Raw genomic sequence first — 22,262 nt, 5'->3', positions numbered from 1 at the left:
TCATAGTGGGAGATGATTAAATACTAAGAAAACCCAGATTTTGGTCCTGAATCCCTATGCCATGATGTGATATGATATGATATGATATGATATGATATGATATGATACGATATGATATGATATGATATGATATGATATGATATGATATGATATGATATGATATGCATGGATGCATGATTTTTTGTAATTTTTATCTGTTAGGGACATGGTGGACCCTTGACAGGAGATGCTACTAGACAGACCAAATTGTGGGGAATGCTGATGGTCCACAGGAAGACAGACAAATGGTAAGGAACAACTTGCTGGGGAAACAGTCCTGCTGGAGAATCAGACATACACTGGGGAGTATTCAAAGTGAGATTTGATAAACGACACTTAGAATACAACCGAATAAGGAAAAAGATGCTACAACAGGTTCATATATGACCTGACAACGCTGGGGAATAATCATGGAGAATAACTCTTCAGAACAGGTTCATGTATGACCTGACACCAGAATAAAGCTCAACAACAGGTTCATACATGACCTGAATAGTATTGAACAAAACTTGGAAGAACTCTTCAGAGCAGGTTCAAGTATGACCTGACCCCGGAATAAAAAGATTCAACAACAGGTTCGTACATGACCTGAATAGGATTTGAACAACAAATCTTCAGAGCTGGTTCAAGTATGACCGGACCCCGGAATAAAAAGGTTCAACAACAGGTTCATACATGACCTAAATAGGATTGAACAAAAAAATCTTCAGAGCTGGTTCAAGTATGACCGGACCCCGGAATAAAAGCTCAATAACAGGTTCATACATGACCTGAATAGGATTGAACAAAGAATCTTCAGAGCAGGTTCAAGTATGACCGGACCCCGGAATAAAAGCTCAATAACAGGTTCATACATGACCTGAATAGGATTGAACAAAGAATCTTCAGAGCAGGTTCAAGTATGACCGGACCCCGGAATAAAAGCTCAATAACAGGTTCATACATGACCTGAATAGGATTGAACAAAGAATCTTCAGAGCAGGTTCAAGTATGACCGGACCCCGGAATAAAAGCTCAATAACAGGTTCATACATGACCTGAATAGGATTGAACAAAGAATCTTCAGAGCAGGTTCAAGTATGACCGGACCCCGGAATAAAAGCTCAATAACAGGTTCATACATGACCTGAATAGGATTGAACAAAGAATCTTCAGAGCAGGTTCAAGTATGACCGGACCCCGGAATAAAAAGGTTCAACAACAGGTTCATACATGACCTGAATAGGATTGAACAAAAAATCTTCAGAGCAGGTTCAAGTATGACCGGACCCCGGAATAAAAACAATTGGACTCTGACCGTAAGCAATGGACTACAACCAGCTTTTAACGGATTTTGCCAACAACAATTGGACTTGAAAATGACCGTGAAAACCGGATGTTGGTTTAGGGATACCAAAGACAAGCTGGAATTAGAGGTCAAAGGATCTGGGATCGACAACAAGACCTGGGTCAATGCAAAATGAGCACGAAGTACATTTCGGCTATGCATGATTTGAATTTCCTTTTATGCATGATATATGAATGATCATGATTATGAGAATGCTGACACTGGGCAGACTGGGAGTTTGTAAAGGCTTTTTATGGAAGCTCATGATTCCTCAACACCGAGAACTCAACCAAATATTTTATGATAGATGTTGTCAAAGGAGAATTCTATCCAGTTTGATGGCCACAGCTTAGCCAATGGATCCTTTTGGAGAATTAATGAATCGTGCTAGCATAATTTTCGGGCACTCGTCTTAAACTCAATAGTTGTTGACGTATGGCAGAATTTGTTTGAGCAGTTTGAAAGCACGAAGAAAGAGGTTCTGCCCCTCTATGGCTCATCTTGCCCCTATTTGTTGGGTCTTTGGAAATGTTCACCTTGAAAGTGGGTTTGGAAACAAATTGCCATGAGACTACCTCGAGATGGCTTGCCCCAAGTGTTTGAAACTTGCAATGGTTTGAACTTGACTAACCAAATGTTGGAATGGTAGACTCTTGGTTAACCGTCCTTTGGATAGTTGGACTCATTGAGCTCTGAGGTGGCTTGCCCCGGTCTAATTCTTGAAGCAAATTACTCTTAGTTAACTGAACCTTGGAGTGATTGGACTTACTGAGCTCTGAGGTGGCTTGCCCCGGTCTGATTCTTGAAGCAGATTACTCTTGGCTAGATGACCCTTAGGGTGACTAGCTCGAATTAACTGATGCTCAAAGTGATTTGCCCTTGACTAGACTTCTTTCACTCCATCAAGTTCTTCAACTGTATATTGTTGGAATTTCTTTGACGCTAAGTGTTGACTCGCAAATAAGATTGTGCATTCAAAAATGGTAATTTTAATTCAATGCTTATGCCAAAATTTGAAATCAAAATTGATTGATATGAACGGGTGAAATATAGTGAGCGGGTCAATGATAAGAACACAACGATGATCTAGTCACTCACATTACGCAAGTTGGTGCCATCAAATGATTAACAAAAATCGTTTGGAGTCAGGTTAACACAACCTTGTTATAGTATGCTTTCAAAATAAATCCTGCCTCAATTAGGTCTTTTAAGGGTTGTAACGTGGTCTGGTTCACGGGTTTTTTTTTTTGAAACAAAAGGATATAAGGCTCAAAATTTATTTTTACCCACCCCTTCTTCTTGATGATCTCCAGTTCCTACGTTCAGTTAATTCAATACACGCATTCGACTTCCAAGAGGGTTCGAAGGTGTGATGAGGATTCAAGACGAATTTTCTTGAAATGACAGTCACCATATTTTTTTGTCGAGGATTTAATGACCTCTTTTGATTGATTTTCTTTATCCCTAATTTTGCCTGGACCGCTTCTTTGAAGCTTTTGGTCCATCGGGATGCCCTAACTTTTGCCTAAGTCATTTTGTGGTATTTGACTTAGCGGGCTTTTTTTTTTTTTTTTTTTTTTTTTTTTAAGGGTGTTGACTGCCACATTATTGGTGGATGAGGATCAACCAACATTAATTTTATCTTTTCAACTTCTTTGACACTTCAACATGTGCGCGAAGGATAACATGTGGTTGAACCTAATTGGAGGGTGTTCATATGGACGATTTTTTTTGAAAGATCGAATGCACGATCAAACTATCTGAACATAACTACCCTGCCCCAGGTTAAGATTAAGGGTTTTAGATCCGAAATAAACACCAACTTCTAGGCTCAAAGTGGTTGACTAGGGATTAACTCCTTATCTCTTCAGTGTTTGGGGATTTGAAACAATGCCTTACATCATCGACAAGGTTTTCTTCAAAAGCATACCACAACAATTTCAGGTGTTTCGTTTTCATCATCCTCCCTCCAATCTTTGTTAACACAACAGTTGATAAACAAAAGTGAATGAGAGGAGTATTTTTGTTTTTTTAACATAAATGAAAAACGAGTGAATACGAATGGATCAATTCAAAAGATGCATAAACATTTCATTAATCTTACCAATTCAAATAAAACAACAATGTTTAAAAGCAAATAACAACCAACATGCAAAGAAACTACAAAAGAAGTGTTGAAACAACCAAATGATTGCCAGCTCTAGGGAATTGACTTCTTCAAACTTGAAGGTTTGGATCAACAAGCTTTTCGACATTGGCATGATGATCTTCAAATTCTTTTCTTTCAATCTCATCGTCGAACGCAACCCTCTCGGATCTACTACTCACTTCTCCTTTTCTTTCATTGGTATAGGTCGTGACATTGGAAATCCAAGACGGTATCTCAATGCTCTTACCAGGAAACAAGGATAGCTCATTAGCCACATCCCTAACATCTTCCTTGTGGTACAAAACCTTGAGGGGTTTCAAGGGTCCTTTCCCTTTCTCATTACCTGGCCCAGAAATCAAGGTATATGTACTTGAGCCTTCCTCCTTGAGTGTTAGTGACCCTATGTCAATCAATCCTTGCAGTTTGAGCTTAAAACTCTTGCATTCCTCGATGGGGTGCCCCATTGTTCCAGTATGGTATTCGCACTTGATCTTCGGGTGATCTTCTTCAAAGACTAAGCTCTTTTTGTTAATCAGTCCTCGTACCAAGGCTTTTAGCGCACAGCAAGAATCTAGGTCATGTCTCAATGCTCCTTTATGGAATTCACATGTTGCATTTGGATTGTACCATGGCAGGTCTGGTGACACAGGTGTGAGAGCTCGAGGTGTCACCAAAGCATTTTGGATCAGTTGCGGGTAGAGCTTGCTATATGGCACCGGAATCGAGTCATTGTGATCCTTGTTCCTCTTGTTCTGATTCTGATTTTTGTTTTGAACCTGGTTTTGGTGACTTTGAGGAGCAATAGCCAGAGGATGTTGATGATGACGTCTTAAAGGAGGTCCATATACTGGTAAATGAGGAGTTGCTACATAGGATTTCCCTTGACTTGGGGTAACACCAGATGGATGCGGGGTAGTAGCTCTCTTTGTTGCAGCAGTGTATATTGGGTGACCCTCTTTTCTCAACAAGACTTGCAGGGTTTCCAAGACCCATCTCATTTGGCTCTTCAAAAGATTAAGTTCCTCCTTCAGTGCTTCTTGGCTTTTTCTTAGCTCGTCCATCATCTTCTGAGACATGGTTCTTTGTTCTAAACGCGTGTTAGGAATCACTTTGCTTCACGGACAAAAGATGGATGAGTTTTTTTTGGTATTTTGTCTGGAGAATGACATGCATTATGATGCGATGCAAATGCAATGGAATGCGAATGAATGCAATGCAAGCCATGCACATTTGTTTTTTTTTTATACACGGGTTCAAAAGTCTGAGGTACTGATGAATCTGATTGCTTTGTATAGAACATGGTTCTCACCAGGTATGGTCTAAGATTTTTGAAAAAGTTCCTAGAGTCATGGATCCATTAGACTGTTTGCTACCTGCGGCAACTTACTTGCCGGGCATCAACTCCATCTAAAGAATCTACTCTAGGTGAGGTTCTCGTATCGATCTAACGAGAAATACATCTCGCAGACCCATACTACGCAACCATCTTTCCTAATGGGGTAAAGAACTAAGGTTCTACAAATGGTTCTCAGAGTCATGGATCCTAAAGAAAACATCGAAGCTTACGGCAACTTACTTGCCGAGCGACGACATCCTCTCAAGAATCTACTCTAAGTGAGGTTCTCGTACCGACCCAACGAGAAATACATCTCGCGGACCCGCACTACTCAACCTCGTCCTATCTTATGTCTTTACTCGAGACTCGGGTAAAAAGTCTTTCCCACAAGGTTTGCAATCAGAGTCTCTCCAAGGACCAAAGCATATCGAACCAATATAACAGATTATAGCAATATGACAATAAAGATAACAAAATCAATAAAGAAAAGCCACATAGGTAAACACACAAAGGCACACAAACGACCTAACTAGGCTTGACTCACTTAGGGATTGGGTGTTTTCCCCAGCAGAGTCGCCATCTGTTTGAAACTCGAAAAAAATGGGGATACGACTTCAAAGCGAAGCGCGATCGCACGCTCGCAATGATGGACTGAACAGAGTCGCCACCGAACTTTATTTATTCCCAAAAATGGGAAAAGGAAAATATCGATAAAACCTCTAAAAGAAAGGATAAGATATGGTCATCGCAACCAATATCAGGGTTCGGGAGTCGATTACGCAAGGGGAAGGTATTAGCACCCCTCACGTCCGTTGTACTCAACGGGAACCATTAGGTCAGTTGTGTGCATTAATGTTAGTTTGAAATGTTAGGCTTTTCAATTTATTAGGTGGGAAAGAAAGAATAAAAGAAAGGAAAATGTTTTTGGATTTTTGACGAAGGACTAAACCTAAGTTTTTTATTAGTGGGCCTGACAAGATTTACGAATCCTGCTCCTACGTATCTCAAAAGAGAAATCAAGGCTTACGTAGTTCTGGGTAGAAAAATGTTTGTTTGTTGGTCGATTTTAGCGAAAGCTATATTGTATTAATCGACGAAAACATTGTTTTACCCAAAACAGATGAGGAGTGGACGCATACCACACATCGAACGGATTTATAAATCTACATTCGGAAAAGCGTCATTTATCTCTACTCAACAATCGTGGCCGAAACATTGTTTTATATCACTTAAGACAAGATACCTTTCGTTTATGAAAAAGGTTTTTTTGATTAGTCGCACGGCGGCGAGAAAAGGGTTTGATTGGTTGGATGTATTTTGAGTGATGGCGAGGACTTGGATGAGCGAGATATACATCTCGAATCCTAGTCTCAGGAGTGCACGGTATACACCATGTTCCATTTCCATCTTTATTGAAAAAGTATTAAGGTATGAATTAGGTATTTTGAAGTTTGAAAGACGAGTACTTGTGACCTACAAGCTCTTACAGCTTGGGTCTAATACTCGGGACTACGTCTGGACATTACACCCAGGCAGTCTGTTTCTTTCCAATATTTGTTAAGAAAATGATTCGAATATTTATGAAGGTTTTGGAGGGAAGACGAATATTTATGGCTTGCAAGCTCTTACAGCTTGAGCCTAATATTCGGGATTACGACTGGATATTCCCTCCAGGTAATCTTTTTCTTCCAACTTTATTAAGAAGAGGTTTTGAATCTTGGAGTGTGAAAGAGAAGACGAATATTTATGACTTGCAAGCTCTTACAGCTTGAGCCTAATATTCGGAATTACGACTGGACATTCCATCCAGGTAATCTTTTTCTTCACGTTTTATTAAGAAAATGATTTTAATATTTGGAATGTTAAGAGAAGACGAATATTTATGGCTTGCAAGCTCTTACAGCTTGAGCCTAATATTCGGGATTACAACTGGATATTCCCTCCAGGTAATCTTTTTCTTCCAACTTTAATTTAAAGAACCATTTGAATATTAAATTAAAACAATTAAAGTCCCGAGGTTTGAAATTATTGAAAGTTAAATTGATGTTGCTTTAAGGGCTCATTGTAAGAAGGCCCAAGAGTAAGCCATGAGAGGTTGATGGCGATGCTTAAAAGCAATCGACTTACAAGGGTATGGAAATGGGCTCGACGTTGAATCGAGAATTAAGTGATTATTATCATAATCTTTTTTGAATGGTTTTTTTTCAATGAAATTTAGATGATTTATCATGATTGAAATACAACTCACATATAAAAATAAATGATCTGTACAAACGAGATAGCAAGCACGAGTAAAGACAAAAAAACCTAAGTTATATTAAAAATAAAATAATAAAGAATGACAAATAGAAACATGTTAGTTAAGTAGTAAGACCATATAAACAAATGTGAGAATTAAAGAAAATATGAGAATAAAAAAAAATGTGAGAAAATCCAAAATGCTAAAAACATCAAAACAAACACACCTGGGTATCGAACCCAGGACCAAAGAGAAATTGAGTTAACTCCACCTCCACCAGGCCAAGGACTACCAACCGCCAACTTATGATCAATTAAAATACATAAACACAACTCTTCCACTCAAAAGATCAAAACAGCGAACAGCCAGATGTGGGCTGTTGGACTTGAAGTGAAATGAAGCCCAATGGAAATATTGGGAGAATCTCAACGGCCAACCCTAGCCGCATGGCTGTTGGGTGGAGATAACAAGGCTGACCATCATTAATGCCAACAGCCACTAGTTAATGAAAAGTTATGTATGGAAAAACCAAATGGCCATTAAATGGCACGGTAACCCTCACAGTGTTTCAAATGCCTTAAAATAAATAAAAGAAAAACAAACTGAAAGAAAATTAAACAAACAACATATTCGTTCATCTCCCACAAATAGCTACCAACCACACAAAGGGATGACTTAATGAGAAAAGCGATTACCGACGACGAACGAACGGATCCTTTCCCAGATGATGGAGGCGAAACGGTGCGAGTAGGTAGGTGCTTCTGAGCGCCGGAGATATCCCTTGAATGTTCTTTCCGAGTGCGGATCAAAGCGAGTTCGTGAGAAGCGATTAGGTGGAGGAAGCCGCTTCTTTTTTTTCGGTTAGGGTTTTTTCTTTGTATTCAATTCCTCTAGGTTTTTTTTGAATCGCCTCCGCCGTCCCCCCCTCTCTGAATCGCTCTCATCTATTTATCCCAGGCTGATTAGGGTTTCGGTTGGTGTATAAAGGCTTAAAGGAGAAAGCTTTCAGAAGCGCTTTTTGATGCTCAGAAGTGCTTTTATCTTGTTTCACGCTACACTTCCGGAAACGATACCTTGAACTCAAACTTTCTCTTAGATTTTGTCTCTTTTCCTGATTTGGGAATTTTTTGTACTTTTCACTCTTTGACTTAACTCAATTGTGTTACTGCAGTGAATTCCTCTAAAAAAAAACGAATCTTCCGGTTTTGTTATAGCTTGATGTTCAAATGGTTCCTGTTTTTCCTAGGACGGCCATTATTCAAAGCCTTCAATAGAGCTTCTTCTTTGGTAAAATTAATTACACAAATGTTGATTCGACACAGTGCAGTTCAAGGTGAGCATCATTTGCATCATCATTTGATTCAATGAGTGTAATTGTTGGATGACTGTTGTGTGGTTTGGTTTACATTGGTAATGCAGGTGGATGTGAATTTCGATACCATTTAGTATACCTATTCTTAAAATTTAGTTTCGGTTTCTCGGCAGATTTCAGCCAACATTCCTGATGTTTGTGCTGATGATGCTTGAAGAGTGAAGATTTAGTTTCTTTGGTTCCTCAAATCAAACAAATGGAATCAGGGAAATTATGCTGCTAACAAAAGTTCATTGCCAATAGCCATTTGGTCAAATCTCAAAAATGTTGATATTTGGGGAAATCACGGTTCCAAGAAGCAGTTGAAAAAAATTCTTCTCATATTTACTTCAAACTTCCCTTCATTGTGCATCAAACAGTTTTCAAGAGCCAGACTTGCAAGATAACTGTAAGTTGCTCAAGAGAGTCACTTTGCCGCATATATCAGCAGTCCTTCTAAGTGATTCAATTTTGTATGGGCTAAAGTTTTCCTTTATTTCCACAGGAATTAGGCTGCGCTGGAGGGGTGACTTGAGGTGCAAAAGGGCCTTTCGAGATTTGCTTGGTGTTTATGGATGTGAAGCCTATCACATGTCTGCAGCAGGTATAACTTTCTGTCATTCTGCCACTGTCTGCAGCCTTAGGTTTATAATCAAATGTACATAGCGTATTGTAGCGGTGTATTCGTCGCCATATGATTTATCAATTAAACCATAAGCAAAGCAATACAATGAAGTTTCGAGTCGCCACCGCACTTTTATTTATCCAAAGGATTGGCTAAAAAGCGAACAAAAGCCTAAGAAGTTTTACACGTAGAAAACTAATAAAAGATCAGAGATTCCGGGTAAGGGGTAAGTTACGTAATGGGAAGGTGTTAGGCACCCACTACGTCCTAGGTACTCCTAGGGAGCCCTTTTCACACTTATTGTAAAGGATTGTTATTTGTTAAGACATATGCATTGTGCAAACAGGAGTGAGATGATGAGAAAAGAATGTACAAGTTTTATTGGGTTTGAGCGGATGAACCCGCTGCCTACGTACCTTCCATCAAAGGTAAGGATCAAAACGCCGTAGTTCGGCTAAAAGATTTCCAAAAGTGAGTTGGATTCAATTTTAAACAATAGCACTGAGGCTTTTCATTATCAATGGGAGAACACTCGACCAAAACCAACATCCACCATGCGAGGATAGCTTCAACGTACGAGAGGGGTTAACCCTATTTTCGGTACGGAAGTCTTACTGTCGACTCACTAAAGATAAGGTGAGGTTTACATCAACCACAATGATAATTGAAACCTACGGCTAATGCATGAAAAGATTAATGGACATGGCCAAAACAAGTGAATGAATGAAGTTAATTGATTGTGATTATGAAAGTGAAGTCAAAGTATGATTAAGATTAATTCAAAAGAAGTATTATGAAATGGAGTTTGAAAAAAGTCAAGGACTTGAGTCCAGGTTTTTAGTTTGAAAACATGAAGAAGTTTGCACAATGTCTATGTCAAGTTTAAGATCAAAGTGTGAAAAGGTTCTAGGACACAATGAGGATGAATGAGTGAGGATGGAAAGTAAAGCTTCTCAGGAGGTTCACTTCTTGAGATCATATGAGAAATGATTCAAGGGTGTCCTTTGGAATGGAAAGTAAGTAATAAAGCAAACAAACAAATGATACCGGATGCCACTCAATGGTCTTACTCCAATCTCACAAACAAAAGCGGATATCGGATACCAATGGCTGGGTTTACACCAATCTCCTAAAACAGAACTGGATATCAGAGGCCACTCAATGGTCTTACACTAATCTCCTCAAAAAGAGAACAATGAAGAAATATGGAAGTCAACTGCCAGCTTGTGGGACCTAGGTTAACTCCACACATGATCATAGGAAAGCAAATGCCAACTTGTGGGACTTACAATTGCATCCTCTCACAAACAAAGAAAGCAGAACAAGGATGTCAGACGCCAACTTGTGGGACTTACTCTAACACACAGTATGATCCTAGGAAAACAACTGCCAACTTGTGGGACTTACAATTGTATCCTCACATACAAAGAAACAAGGCAACAAAACAAAAGTAAGATGAGTGGCCAATGTGATGGTCTTATACTCACTTCCATATCATAGGAACAAATGCCAACTTGTGGGACTTACAATTGTCCTCAATGGGTAAACAACAATAATGATGTCAAACAGACAAAAGAGATGCTCATGCATTAATGACAATTGATGGTGATAAATGCATAACATATAGGCAAGCAAATGCACATAGAGCAAGCAATCAGTCAATGAATAGCAAACAGCACACTCTATAGCCAAACAATTGGGGGCTCACACAAGAGGGTTTGACTTTGAAAGTCCACTGTAATGGGTGAAGGTCGCTCTTAACCTGGCCATTGAGGGGCTCAGGTGAAGCAGATGAATAGGAGATAAGGGGTGTGCCTCATTGCTTCTATCTCAAATAAGAGAGAGCATCAAATAGAAAGTGGGGGAGTCCAGAAAGATGGAACTCTTTCCCCATTATTGACTCGATTAGATCTTGGGTATTTATCTCAATGCTTCAACCAGGTACTGGGAGCAAAGAGAGGACACACTGAATAGTGGGGGATAGATTGCTTATCCCTACCTTCCACCAATTGCCTTACTTGAAGGACTTTTCCTGCTTAGGACAAATTTAAACAAACACAGGCATTGCCTCTTAAGGAGGACTTCAGACAGTTTGCCCGGTCAAATAACAGACCGGGTCTCCAGACTACATGAAGAAGAAATATTTATACCTCAAAAGCAAATGCTAAAATAGCAAAGCAAGCAAGTTCAAAGAACTTAGGCAACTAAAATACCTGAAAAAAGTCAAACTCATTAGTAAACAAGTCAACAGTCAAAATCAAAAGAAATGGATAAACAGTCAACCACAGGAGGTCAACTGTGCAAAGCAAGACTCAAGTTACATGAGTCACCTACAAAACAAAAGGTTAGCACAATATAGACAAACAAACATCAATCAAATTGGTATGATCTTGGAAGCACTATGCTCAACCTGAAACAGATAAACTCAACATAAGTCCAAAGGACCACTAGGACTAGCCTAGGGTCAAACATGAAGGAAAAAGTCAAGGCAGCAAGGAAAAGTCAACTCAAAGTCAAAGTCAACCAATTAGAAAGCAATCACAATTGGGCCCACATTCAAATCATGCATCATTGTCATTTCATGGATATTTGAAATCAAAGCATGGCAAAGGAAAGCATACAAAAGTCAACAGAATGACTTGCATCAAAAGTCAACTCAAACAATTTCAAAAATTATGAAATAAATCACACTCAATCTTAACATCTAACATGGTAGACATGTAAAATTTCATGGCATTTGGATGAGAGGAAGGCAGTCAAATAAAATCATGAAGTCAAATCAAATTCAAGTAAGCATGGTGAAAGTCAACAAGCATGGGTCAACTTCAAAAAATCATATCAATTTGAAAACAGAAGAGAAATGAATGAGATTAACACCAATGCAAAGCTCAAAGAGTCTAGTTATCACATATGAAGTTTCATGATCATACAATATGTTATGAGAATTTCCCAAAAGATTTGGCAACATGTAGCACAAAAAGTCAACCATGGACTAGGCAGGGAAGAAAAATCACAATCAAATGGAAAACAGCAAGATAAATTCCAAGAAAATTCATACATGAAATAGACATACAAAGGATCATTCATGCAAAAATTGGGGGCATTTGGATGTAGGGAAGCATGTCAACAAAATTAGGGAAGATGCATGTTCATGTTGTGACACCAAATGTACACTTCAACTTCAAAAATTCAAAGCTCACAAACCACAAATGGGAAATGCACAAAGTCTATATGGAGACAAAGGTCAAAGTGTCTAGTTTCACCACAAAAAGTTTCAAGGGCAATGGATGTAACATCATTATTTCACAATTGAAATGGCCAAGGGTATCATTCATGCACACATGTTGAGAAAATAATTGCCATAAAAAATCCAGCCAATGGAAAAAATCATTAAAAATTACAATAAAAAACTAGACACATTTGTGATCATGTGTAAAAAATTTCACAATTTTTTGATGAAAAATGAAGGAGAAATTAATTTGTAAAGATGAGGAAATAATTGAATGAAGTATGAACAAAATGCAATGCATATAGGGTCAAACCAAAGTCAACTATGGCATTCTTGTGATTCTGGATATCACTAATCAAAACTGCAGCGTTTTGAAGCACACAACGAAATGTTGTGATTGGCTATGATCCTATAGAACAGTAGCATGCGCATGGAACCAGCAACAACAATCAATCAGCTCCAACATTTTGGGAATCTCATGCACATTAGGGTTTGGAAGCAACCATATGCATTCAACGATCATGCATCAATTAGTAAAGATGAGAACCTATCAACAACATGTAAACAGCATGGCACGACAAGCAGCATGAACAACTCAAAACCAACCAAATGAAATTCCAATCTGGTTTTAGAAACCCTTAGGATTTGGCAGCAGGGCAACAAATTCCACTTCCTAATTCATCATATCATCAAGAAAATTAAACAAACATGGCAATTGAAGATGGTTCATGTAATCAAAAAAAACAAATAACAAGCAGCCAACAAAGGTTCATGCGCTTGGCTGTAGCAGCAGCAGATCAAATTTATGCTCCATCATCAAGAAAAGCACAATAGGGCAATGGCATTCATTCAGCATTCGAGCAATCAATCGAAACAACATCAAATAAGTAGCAGCATGCAGACACATGACATATGGTGTAGTGACCTCCATGCAACCTCATGCACCAAATTCACACGGCTCATGCAAGTTTGGACAAACCTAGGGTTTCTAGCTACAGGGTTTTAGGGAGCAATGCTTCATCATTCAATTTCATGACTGATCAAAATGAAATCATAGGCACACAAACAAACATGGCAATAAGCATCATCATCATGCAATCATCAATTGATATTTTAACAATATGGTAACAGCATGGCCTTGACAAATCAATGAGGGTTTCAAAAATGCAGCATGGTTTTCATGGTAATGCTCACACAGCCAACAAACAACAGCATAGCATAATCATGTGATTTTTGGGCAATGATTTAAACAAGCAGCAAGATTCAATCAGCATGGTATTTGGCAAGGTAAGGCAACAAAAGCAACACCAAAATTCGACTAGCAACAACATCATAGTATAAATATGGACAAAGCATTTGGTTTAAACAACAGCAGCAAGGCATGTTCATTGTTTAATTGCAGGGCACATTCATGTAATTCACAAACAAAACCCATTCAAATATCATACAGTCATCATGGTACTGAGATACATCATGGGATTACAAGCAGAAATAATGGCCAATGCACATGTACATGATTCTTGGAAGATATGCTGGGGTTAATGAACAACAGGTTTTTTTTTGAAGCAGCTGCAGGGTCTTATAAATGTTTCATGCAACAGCATACAACAGCATACAACAGCATGGATTTAGCAAGCAAGGTTTAATCAGCATGACCAACAAATCATATGGATTTCCATGGGCCATTTCAAGGCAGCAACATGGTTTTAGCAGCATGGCTTGGCAACAACAACAGCACACAAGCAACAGCAACAACATGGTATTTATTCTTGTAACATCATAACACAACCAAGTAGAACATGATCCAAGTGCATTTCTGGGGCAAGCTTATGGTTCAACTCAGCAGCATTGGTTTTAGCATCATTCAATATTTACCATCAAGCCAAATTCATCATTATACAAATATCATGGCATCACACTCATAAGGTTCATGCAATATGTAACAATAGCAGCCAGCATGCAAAATACAAACCAAGTGGATTTCTGGACAGGGGTCGGGTTTCAAACAGCAGGATTCAACATTAACATCAACCAACAATTGTGAACAACCAAAATATAAACAGAATCCTCCATAATCCTGACCTATGAAACATTACTAGCATGTACACCAACTAACAACAATCCAAGCATAATCATGAGTGCATGTACTGGGCAAAGTAGGGTTTCAAAACAGTAGCAGGGCTTTCATCATCACTATGTAATCATCAAGAACAATTGCAAGCAAGCAGCATGGTGTTCAACATGATATCCAACATCAACACGAATTCATTTAGCATGAGAAAAAAAAAAGCATAACACACAGTAAATTCATGCAACACAATGCATCAATCAAAAGGCCACAAACAAACATGACAAACACACAATGTAGATTTTCTGGTCACTCAAAACAGCAGCAAGGCACTAAAACTTCATTGAGACTCATCACCAATCTGCAACACGGCTGACAACATAGCAGCAACAGTAGGTTCATGAAAATACAAGCAAAAGCAGGCATGATTCTGAGATAAAAACACCTGGACACAAACTAGGGTTTAACAAATACAGCAATGTTTTATCATTTTCGTGTTCAGCCATTAATCATGGATAACCAAACATAAGCAGAATCATAAAAAATCAAGCGTGGCCATGCAACAACATCCCTACACAACATCACTTAACCACAAACCAAGCATAAACATGGGGATTTTATAGGCAGAGTTCTAGGGTTTTAATACAACAGTGCCCATTTCATGTTCATGAACTCAAAAAAAACCAAAATGCTCAACAGCCAAAAATGAGTATGCCAATAGCCTCAACCAACATTACACAACACAAATACAACACCCTATTTCATTAAAACAACTTCATTTAGGCAAATCGAACCAAAGTTGTTATGAACTCAGAAAATGAAATTCAATTTTCTTTCAGCTTAGTCTACCATTTAACATGATGTAAATTGCAACATGTTTAGCATACCAGAACCTAACCTAAACATAGCATGGTATAGAGAAAAAAAGATTCGAGAATTTACTTGGTTTTGAAGAAATCCCAAGATGCAATGGTGTTTGGCTTCTTTGGCTCACAACAGAGGTCCCTTTGGCCTTGAAATGGAGGGTGATGAAACTGTTTTGGTTCCAAGAGGCACGAGCTAACTTGTACCAACTTCTGCCATTGAAGGGTGCCTTGAAGATGCAGTAGTGGAATGGTGGTTACAGCTGGGGTTTGAAGCTTGAAAGGAGTTCAAGATGATGTCCAGATGGTGGAGCTATGAAGAAAGCTCGAGGTCCTCTGAAGTTTTTGTGCAGAAAATGCTTTGGTGCCAAAATGCAAGAGTGAAGGAAAGGTTCTTTTCTGTCGTGTGGCTGCAGTCTAGGGTTGTGGAATGAGCTGAGCAAATCCTTTTATGTGACTGTTTAGAGTTAGTTAATCAAATGGTAATCTGGTTTTGACTTAATGAACCTATTTGCAAAAATTGCTAAGTGGAGCAAATAGAAATGGAGGTGTGTAGGCTGCTCAAATGGGCCTTGGTACATACAGCAAATGACCAACTAAGTTGCTATTTGTGGTCTGCACATCAAATGTTAACATGTCCTTGCTTATTGAAACCAATGGTACAATTTGCCAATTTGAAAAATGTGGAAAATGGAGGTGCAATACTTGGTTGAATGAGCCTGAAATGAGCAGAAAAAACTTTCCAAATTGCTGTTTGTGGTTTGTACATGTACTGCTGTACTTGCTTTTACTCAATGAACAAAAATGCATAAAAATGCCAACTTTGAATTTTGTCCAAAATGGTAGTGAAATAGTGAAATGAACATGGTTTAGGGCTTGAGACAAGTCACAAATGTGGTTTAGAACATTTTCCAATTGGTAAAAATGAGAAAAAATCAAAAACTCAAAAAGTCAAAGTTTGGTCAAACTTTGAATTTAAATGCAAAAGGTCCAAAAATGCCATTTTGATTGGCAAGGTTTTAGGTCATGAAATTTATATTTTTGGAAAGAGGATGAAAAATGTGGTTTGTAGGAAAAAACCCCACCAAATTTGGCCTTATGGTTTGGGAGATATGGCCCTTTGAAGTTCACAAATTGATGAAAATGATTGGATCATATCTTGACAACCATACATGGGATTTGAGAGTTCTTGGACTTTTTGAAAATGGGAGAACAAGACCTTCAACTTTCATGTTGGGAAAAAATTCATTTGAAGCTTGTATCATGATGCAAGTTGAGGATCAAGAAGTTTCCATTTTTGGCAGTTGAAATTACAGGTCCAGTTTCTATTTTGGGAAATTTTCTGATTGGCTTGATATTCTTCCATGATGTTGATTCCCATGACATATGAGACCTACTAGGACATGAATAAGCTCCTTCAAACCATTTCCATCCATCAAAACCAAAGAATCAACCACAGTTGACCAACTTTGACTTTCTAGGGTTTTGGACTTGACTGTGCACTTCTGATGAATTCCAAACCCTAGTTCCTTGAAATCTTGACTTCAAATGATGTCCCAAGTTGTATGGACTCTTGATTATTGATCATGGTGCCCAAATTCTGCAAGAATGGCCACCATCCACCGCTTTGATTGACTGTTGACTATCTAGGGTTTTTGCCTGGCTATGCATTGACTGCTGACCTCTGAGCCTTTCAACCTTTGACTTGAACACTTCAAAAAGACCCCCAAGGCATGTGAACTTGTTGGACAAACCCTGGGGCTTTGATTCCTTGAGGAACAACCTTGCTTGATTGGTGGACTGATCTCCTGATCAATTTGACCTAATTTCTGCTTGCTTGCACTTGAGGCAACTGGGAACAATGCAAATGTTATGCAATGGATTATGATATGCTATGACCTAATATGAAAAGGTATGTACAATGAGAGGTGCAAATTTGAGGTGCTACAGCTGCCCCTATTCAATCAGCTGGGAACCCGAACGGATGATAGCAGCGGCTGTCAGACTTTCAGGGTAAACAGGGATTGAATACAAAAGAACCGTAGAAATTTGCACCGACTGGATGAAATATAGGAGAACCACGTCATTTACCGATGACAAACTGCCTGACAGCTTCAGAAAAGCAAAACCATTTACCGATGGTTGAAGAACTGTAACCTCGATATTTACCGATATCAACTTCAGCACGACCATTTACCGATGGCGGCTGGGGAAAACCAACTTCTGAAAAACAAACCATTTACCGATGGTTAAAAACTGGGACCTTGATATTTACCGATATCAACTTCAGCCAGACCATTTACCGATGGCTGCTGGGAAACAAATGATGTTGAAAGGAAGCAAGACCATTTACCGATGGTGGCTTCAAAGCAAACTTGACATTTACCGATGTCAACTTAGCAAGACCATTTACCGATGGCTGCTGCAACTGGGAACTCGATATTTACCGATATCGAAAAAGCTGGGCCATTTACCGATGGCATCTCCGCTTGGGGAGGAACAAAAATCTTTGTGGTGATACCAGACAAGACGTTTACCGACGACTTCTGGGGATCTCGATTTTATTAACAAAAGAAACAAGGAATGACCAGACATTTACCGATGACTGGGATGGGACATTTATGGTAAGAGACAAGCAAAAATTTGCAACTGAAAACCAGATAGGACATTTACCGATGACTCTACTGGGGATTTCTGTTGGGGATTATCAGACATTTACTGATGACTGAAAGGAAGACTCGATGTTTACCGACACCGAAGCAATGGTGTTTACCGACACCAAAAAATGACCAGACATTTACCGATGACTGGGTGAGACTCGATGTTTACCGACACCGAAACAATGGCGTTTACCGACACCAAAAAAGAAACACACGCGGGTGCTGACGTGACACTTACTGATATTACAAGAATAGAATCTGGGATAAGTTGAAGCAAGGCTGATCACTTGCTGGGAGTCTCACTGGGGAGAAACAAACTTCTGTCGCCATCGGGTGAGGAAATAAACCTCTGTCACCATCGGGTGATGAAATACCTCTGTGGGGATAATCAAATCTGAATGCTGTCGAAGCAACTGTAGCAGACTGGTGCTGATGTTGAACAGGATGATCCGCCTCTGCCGGGGGATACGGTCTGATGTGGTTTCGAACACATGAATGCATATGTTTGAATTTTTCTATGGCGTACTGCTCCATATGGAATGGAAATGCTACGCAGTTTTGAGGATGCAATGATTTACTATATGCAATGCAATATGATGCGAGCTCTGCGGGGAGAAATACACAGGTCGACTGTGCTGAGAAATCTTCAAGATGAAATCTACTGGGGGAAGCAACACGACTGCCGGGGAGCTGACAGTATAAATCCACTAGGGGAAGACACAGCAACACGCTGGGGAGCAATAAAGCAACTCTGTTGGAGAAAAATGAATCAACTCTGCTAGGGGAAAGCAAAGGGAAACGACTCTTTGGGGATGAGGCTTCATGCAACCCTCAGATAAAACAGACTGCTTTGGGAAATAACCGCTACTCCGCCGGGGACGACCCACAATATTCACGAGTAGAAATCAACTCAGTTGGGGATGCGGATATCGATCTGCCACGATAACTCATCCAATCCTCTGGTAGGATAATCTCCGCTGGAGAAATGACTGCTTCGCTGGGGAAGGCTTGAACAATCCATAGACTAGGGTAATGATCCTGTCTGGGGAAAGCACTGCTGGAGAGTGCTCACAGGCGACGACCTTACCGGGGAGAATACTCACAGGTGACGACCTGCGAATCGGAACGACAGATGCCCCAGGGAGTACATGGACAAGATACGCTCAAGTGTCCTCAACATTCAAAATGATTTTCAAATGTTTTAATCTTTCTGCACGTCATTGTTTAGCCTTCATGTTTTTATATGCAATGTTTATCAAAAATCGGACGTTTTTGCAAACAAAACAGTAAAAATAAAAAGACAAGAGAGCAATTTATCTGAATAACGACTTTTATTGATTGAAAATGTGCCTGAAAAGGCAAGTACATTGAGAAGCAATTCCTGGAAAGAGGTAATTGCGCACAAAAGGAAAATAAACTATCCTAATGGCAATGTGAACACGGCATCCACTGTTTCCCAACTCTGTTATAACTCATAGATCCTCAGTTTCCTCCCAATTCTTTGCTTTCTGAGAAGAATGACTGGACCGATCACATCTGTCGAGATGGTAGCTGACGAAGCATGACGAAGTACAAATAACTCAGACTGTAGTCTTCGCTTTAATCCCTCTTTTGCCTGGATCGCCCTTTCGGGTTTTCAATCCACCGGGATACCCATTTTTGCCTAAGCCGCCCTTGCGGGTTTTCGACTTACCGGGTGTACGTTTTTCATTTTTATCCCTAACTTTTGCCCGAACCTTTTCTTTCTGTTTTTTGGTTCGCCGGGATGCCCATTTTTGCCTGGACTCTTTTGTTCTTTTCGTCCAGCGGGTCAATTTACGCGAAGTATTTTTTGACTACATCTGAGTTGACAGGGGAAGGAAAATCTTCACCGTCCATAGTTGTAAGCATCAAGGCTCCACCGGAGAAGACCTTCTTCACAACATATGGACCTTCGTAATTAGGAGTCCACTTGCCCCTGTTATCTGCACCGGGAGGAAGGATCCTCTTCAAAACTAGATCGCCAGTTTGAAATATCCGAGGACGCACTTTCTGATCAAAGGCTCGCTTCATCCTCCTCTGATACAACTGCCCATGGCACACAGCTGCTAACCGTCTTTCTTCGATAAGGCTTAACTCATTAAACCTTGTACGAATCCACTCGGCTTCGTCCAGCTTGACATCCAATAGTACCCTCAGAGAAGGGATCTCCACTTCAACTGGTAGGACTGCTTCCATACCATACACAAGGGAGTAGGGGGTTGCCCCGGTCGACGTACGCACTGAGGTACGGTATCCATGCAAAGCGAAAGGCAACATCTCGTGCCAATCTTTGTACGTAACGACCATTTTCTGCACAATCTTCTTGATGTTTTTGTTAGCTGCCTCTACAGCACCATTCATCTTTGGTCTGTAAGGAGAAGAATTGTGATGTTCAATCTTGAAATCTCTGCATAAGTCTTTCATCATTTTGTTATTGAGATTCGAACCATTGTCAGTGATGATTCTCTCGGGAACTCCATAACGACAGATGATTTCCTTCTTGATGAACCGGGCAACCACTTGTTTGGTGACGTTGGCATAGGAAGCTGCTTCCACCCATTTAGTGAAGTAATCAATCGCAACCAAGATGAAGCGATGTCCATTCGAAGCAGTTGGCTCTATCCTCCCAATCATGTCAATGCCCCACATGGCAAACGGCCAGGGCGAGTTCATGACATTCAACGGGCTTGGTGGCACATGCACCTTATCAGCATAGATTTGACACTTATGGCATTTCCGAGCGTATTTGAAGCAATCGGATTCCATAGTCATCCAGTAATATCCGGCTCTCAGCAATTTCTTCGACATTGCATGACCACCAGCGTGGGTACCAAACGAACCCTCGTGCACTTCTTGCATTAACATGTCTGCTTCGTGTCTATCCACGCATCTGAGCAAGACCATGTCAAAGTTCCGCTTATACAGCACATCATCCTGATTCAGATAAAAGCTTCCAGCAAGCCTTCTCAGGGTCTTCTTATCATTCTTCGACGCACCCTCAGGATACTCTTGAGTCTTGAGGAAGTTCTTGATGTCATAATACCACGGCTTATCATCAATAGCATTAACAGACTCAGCTGCAAACACATATGCAGGCCTCTCGAGTCGACTCACAGCAACATGTGGCACCTGATTCCACCAATGAACCTTTATCATAGAGGATAAAGTAGCCAAAGCATCAGCCATCTGATTCTCGTCTCGGGGGACATGATACAACTTCACCTTCTTGAAGAACGTCAGTATTCTTCTGGTGTAATCTCTATACGGAATCAGATGCGGCTGGTTTGTATTCCAATCTCCATTGACCTGATTAATCACTAGAGCTGAATCTCCAAATATGTCGATTGTTTTGATTCTCAGATCAATGGCTTCTTCTATCCCCATGATACAAGCCTCGTACTCAGCTTCATTGTTGGTGACATCGAAAGTCAATCTGGCAGAGAAAGGTATATGAGCACCTTTGGGATTGATCAACACTGCCCCAACACCGTTACCGTTCATATTCACAGCCCCATCGAACATCAGTGTCCACTTGTCATCAGGATCCGGTCCTTCCTCGACAAGCGGTTCTTCACAGTCTTTCGCCTTCAGATACATGATGTCTTCATCAGGGAATTCAAACGTCATAGGCTGATAGTCGTCGATCGGTTGCTCGGCGAGATAGTCTGACAGAATACTACCCTTGATGGCCTTCTGAGACGTGTACTGAATGTCATATTCTGTTAAGATCATCTGCCAACGGGCAACACGTCCGGTGAGGGCTGGCTTCTCAAAGATGTATTTCACAGGATCCATCCTAGAAATCAACAGAGTAGTATGGTTCAACATATACTGCCTTAGTCGGCGAGCAGCCCAGGCCAAAGCACAGCAAGTTTTCTCGAGCAGTGAATATCTTGTTTCACAGTCGGTAAACTTTTTGCTCAGGTAGTATATGGCATGCTCTTTTCGACCAGACTCGTCATGCTGACCCAATACACACCCCATCGAAGTCTCGGTGACTGATAGGTACATGATCAGTGGTCTCCCAGGAACTGGAGGAATCAGGATTGGAGGGTTTTGCAAGTATTCTTTGATTTTGTCAAAAGCTTCCTGACAGTCATCATTCCATTTGATCGCCTGATTCTTTCTGAGTAGTTTGAAAATTGGTTCACATGTGGCAGTTAGATGAGATATGAACCTTGCAATGTAGTTCAACCTCCCTAAAAACCCACGGACTTGCTTTTCCGTCTTCGGTTCAGGCATCTCTTGAATAGCTTTGACTTTAGCTGGATCAACCTCAATCCCTTTCTCACTGACAATGAAGCCTAAGAGCTTCCCGGATCTCACTCCAAACGTGCACTTGTTCGGATTCAGCC

This window comes from Lathyrus oleraceus, chromosome 1 (assembly GCF_024323335.1).
Source record: "Lathyrus oleraceus cultivar Zhongwan6 chromosome 1, CAAS_Psat_ZW6_1.0, whole genome shotgun sequence".
Taxonomy (NCBI): domain Eukaryota; kingdom Viridiplantae; phylum Streptophyta; class Magnoliopsida; order Fabales; family Fabaceae; genus Lathyrus; species Lathyrus oleraceus.
The sequence above is the reverse complement of the archived record's forward strand: the minus strand, read 5'-3'. Positions refer to the sequence as shown.